This window comes from Myripristis murdjan, chromosome 2 (genome assembly GCF_902150065.1).
Source record: "Myripristis murdjan chromosome 2, fMyrMur1.1, whole genome shotgun sequence".
Taxonomy (NCBI): domain Eukaryota; kingdom Metazoa; phylum Chordata; class Actinopteri; order Holocentriformes; family Holocentridae; genus Myripristis; species Myripristis murdjan.
In genome coordinates, this window is record NC_043981.1 from 19,785,763 (window position 1) to 19,790,560 (window position 4,798).

Sequence of the window (4,798 nt, forward strand, 5' to 3'; positions counted from 1 at the left end):
ACACACCCCACAGCGAGGGCCGGCTGGTTTCTCTCTGACTGTCGCAGAGTGTGTGGTCGTGGCAGATAACGCACACGTCAGACGTCAGCAGCTGTCGGGCTGAGGTTGCCGTGGGAGTCGAGGGTCGCCCAGAAAACCGGGCAAATCCCCTCCTGCGAGGCGTCGGAGGCGGGCTGAGGTGTCGCGTGGAGACTCAGCATCAGATATGAAGCGCTGACCGGGTCATGTTTCCGAGCTGCGTCGATTATCTTTTCTTTTCTTTTTTTTTTCTTTTTTTTAACACTTGTTTCGTTCTGCACACATCAAAGGCGCACAGTGGAAAGGCCGCGAGTGACCTTTTCCTAATTTGATGGCAGAGCAAAAACAAAACTGCGTGCATCTTCTCAGTCAAAAGATCCGATCATGTCGTCAACAACGTTCAGAATGAAGCTGGAAACCCCCCCGGACTCAGACGCAAACACCTGCAGGACGGCCCAGAGGGCGTGGCGCTTGGCTTCACGGCCACACGTCAACTTTTGGTTCTGACCGGCGGATCGTTCTCCAGAGGCCGTCGCTGTGTCGGTCGCCTCACACAGAAACCTTCCTCCTGTCACACCGGTGGCATGAACATCCTCTGATGCACATTTTCACGTTCCTGCAGTAAACTCCAGCTCCGGCTCCCTAAACCTGGAAACTTTTGGCATTCACAGACTCCAGATTTGATTATGAGAAGTTTTTTATGTTTAAAGGAGCTCGTTTACCAGCAGTAAAGCATGACCTCGTTAATTTGAGACGTTAATATTAGTTGTGATTGTACAGTAAATAATGTTTTCCCAGCAGATGGGGTCAGTCAGGAAATCAGTTGTGTTGATTTACGGCACAAAACAGGAAGAGGGGGCGCTGTTCTCCCCAAGCAAACTGCATCGCAGAAACTTTAATGTCACAAGACTTACCAGCTTTTTTCATCACTAACTACCCACTCATAGAAGTGAAATTAAAAGCTAATATCAGCGAATGAGCTAATATACAGTAACTAACACTCGCTATCACAGGGAGCTAATATCTTTGGTTCTCTGAGTTAATAACGGAGCCAGTTCATGAGAAAAACAAAGCTAATGCTAATGCTAAAGCTACTGTTAGCTAGCTCCAGTTTTTGGCAGGCTAACATTAGCCGCTCCCCAGCCCGTCGGCTTTATGCTAACATCACCTAGCGAGCTGATGTTAGCTGATTTAGGTCGGACGGGCGTTTCCACAAATACGTGGCATGTGATTGGATCAGCCGTCTGTGTATCGTTAGCGTCCTCGTCCAATCAGACAGAGGAGGTGAGCTAGCATATCGCTAAGCATGTGGCTAGCTTGTTAGCATGTTTAGCAGATTATTTGGTTCAGTGTTGTCGTTTTACACGTCAGAAGGAAGTAATCTTGCGAGATCAGCTGGATGCATGAGGCTAGCTGCGAGTAGCGGCTAGCACAAACTGTTTGAACCATGAGGACTTCATTACCCAGAAATCCTGTGGTGCATTAGCCTGTGATGCTAACGCTGTGTGATGCTAATCACCTCGTGTAGGAGGAGAGTTCAGAAACATTTCCAACAATACAACTTTTACGTGTTTACGTCAAGCTAGGCTAACGACTCCCATAGACTTCAAGTCTTTATGCTAAGCTAACAGGAAATGCTACCCACAGGAACTGAACCATGGGGCATTTTACTCAAAACGCTCCCTTTAAAAAAACACATTAATATACTTCTGTTTTTGTTTGTAGTTTTGTTTTTGTTTGTTTGTTTGTTTGTTTGTTTGTGCCCTCGGTGTTTACGCCGGAATTTAGTTTTTAGGACAAACGAGCCGAATCACATCTGTTAGCGACGGCTGCATTTTTTAAAAAATTTCCACACAAACACGTCTCCCAGCGCTCCTTTAATTTTCCTGTTTTTTGAATTGAACCGTTTTGTGTTCCTTCAGTCTGAGCTCCTTTTCCAGCACCTACTTTCTTTCTTTCTTTCCTTTTTTTTTTTTTTTTTTTTTTTTTTAAGAGTGTTCCTCCGCTGAGGCAGATTTGGCCACGAGTGTTTGTCGACGGCGGGGAGTACGTGCAGCAGATTCTTCACCCTGGCAGATTGCAGGCAGCAGGGCCTTATCGCCGCTTCTTCAATCTACATTTTGCAGTAAAGTTTCACACAAACACTGCAGGAACACTGCAGTCTCTATCTGTATGTCACATAACCTCCGCCTACGCTCTCAACGCCCACACACATCCTTGCCCAAAACACCCACACTGGTATATGCGTGCATGAACACACTCACACACACACACACAGGCACAATCACACACACACACACACACACAGCTCGCCCCTATACACACTCCCCGCCCACGCAGGCACACACGTGTTCAGTCAGACATAAGCCGCTCATACCATCCCACACTTTCTCAACAGACACAAAGTAAGACTCTAACCAAGAGAGAGCCTGTGCAAACACACCGGCTTCAGCCCCTGCACACACACACACACACACACACACACACACACACACTTAAAAACACACAATGTGCACAAGCCGTGGCCTCATATAGCAACATAAACCCTGCTTTTTTTTTGCAGCACTTTTGTGACAAACTCGACTTTAACACCGATTCCACGCCCAGATTTTTTTTTTCACATTTTTTGGCGTTAGTGCCTCTATTTTGCAAAAAAAAAAAAAAAAAAAAAGGAAAAAAGCAAAAGGAAAGGGGGACACTCCATGACAAGCACCGCTGCCTGGAGACTGAATCACACCGCTGTTGTTCCTCGTCTCTCTTTCTCTTGGGTTTTTTTTTTTCTCCTCCCTCTTCTTCTTCTTCTTCTCCTTCTTCCTCCAAAAGAGGAACTTGGATGAAAAGAGCTGCTTTTTTAGAGCACAAGTGTGAGGATGTGGGTTGGTGGGAAGGGAAGGAGGGGAGGAGGAGGGAGGAGAAGGAGAAGGGAGGGAGAAGGGGAGCAGAGCAGCGTGGGCGCTCTGACAGGGCGAGGGGCTGACAGGCCGGCGTGGGCGTGTCATTGAAATGTGTTTCTACTCGAGGGGGGGAGAGGAGGGAAAAGTTGCAGGCAAGAAGAAGAAGGAGGAAGAGAAAGAAAGAAAGGGAGGGAGAAAAAAAGGAAAGAGAGAGACAGAGACAGAGAGAGAGAGAGAGGCAGCCGCTGCAGAAATTAAAACGAACAGGCGTTCTCCTGCCTGAAAAGTGAAAAAAAAAAATGAAGGAGGTTTTTCTTGCCAAATGAGAGCTATCCATCCACCGTTTGGGGAAAAAAAAAAAAAAAAGTGACGCCTACTCGTAGGGAGTGATTGACAGGGCGACATGAAAGCAGGGCGCCGCCGCCGCCGTCGCCGTCGTGTGGAAACCTGCTAACTGCAGAGCTGCTGCTCCTCTCACAAAGGAGACGAGACGCCTGCCTGCGCCGCCGCTCGCCCTGCAACCAGCCAACCAGTGCATCTAATACACAACATGTCACATCTCACATGCAGGGCAGGCGTGGACACAAGGGCCGGCTGGCATTTTGGAGATCTCCAAAGAGAGGAGTGTGATGTCGCACTTGAGGAAATCAGGATACTTCAAAAATAATAATAATGATTAAAAAAAAAAAAAACAATTAAAGGGAACTTTTCATGCAAAAATGGAATCTGGATCTGGTTCAAGTGGAAGATGTCGGGCAAACATCTTGACTCCTGCAAAATAGATTTTTGAAAAGAAACTGCCTGTGTGCAAAAAGTTGTGCGTGTGTGTGTGTGTGTGTGTGTGTGTGTGTGTGTGTGTGCTTTTCCCAGAGCTCCAAATGGTAAAATGGGACTTGTGGGAACCGGCTGGGTGTCGACCTACCTAACAGCGTGGGTGGACATCCCGTTTCCTGCCAGCCAGCGCTTTTTATTTGTTCCTCGTTGGGTCTTGTTGTGTATTGTGTGTATGTGTGAGTGTGTGTGTGTGAGTGTGTGTGTGTGTGTGTGTGTGTGTGTGTGAGAGTTGGGGGTGGGGGGTTGAATTTAGAGAGATACGTAGCTGATCTTCCCTTCTGCCTCTTTCAGATTTTTGATTTTTATTCACTCCTGGTGCATGGGAAACGCCTGGGAAGGTCACGTCTGCATGTAAACACGCACACACACATGCACACACACACACACACACACACACACACACACACACACACGCATAGATGGATTTAGAGGCTGAGAGTGGGCGGCGGTCTGGAAGCGGGAGCTTTACCTTCCTACCTGCTCCATGTGCGCTGCTGCGTTTGGAAAACACATCATTATTATTTATTGGAAAAAAAGCTGCTAAACACCCCCCGTCCCCTCCCACACACACACACACACACACACACACACATACACACACACATGCACACCTCAAAAAACACAACCCTGACAAAAAGCAGTGTCTATAATATTACCTATAATAACTTACAGTAAGTCTGTGGCACTGAATAGTTTATAATAAGACTTTAGTGCTTTATTTCCTATAATATCCCTATAATATCCCTATAATATTCCAACAGATATTTCTATTGTACTCCTATTGGGATTAATGCATGTCTACATTTATGGCATTGCATCTCCTATGGCATCTCTATGGTACTCCTATAGGTATATTTATAATATTTCTATAGAACTCCTATATTAATTTAATGTGTTTCTCTGGTGCTCAATAGTGAGTTTATAATTAAATTATGTTTATTATGGTATTCTACCCCTCATGATATCTCTGTAATATTCCTATAGATGTACTTAAATTATGTAGTATTCCGATTGTAGTGAATTTAAAGACACATTATAGCATTTCATTGTAT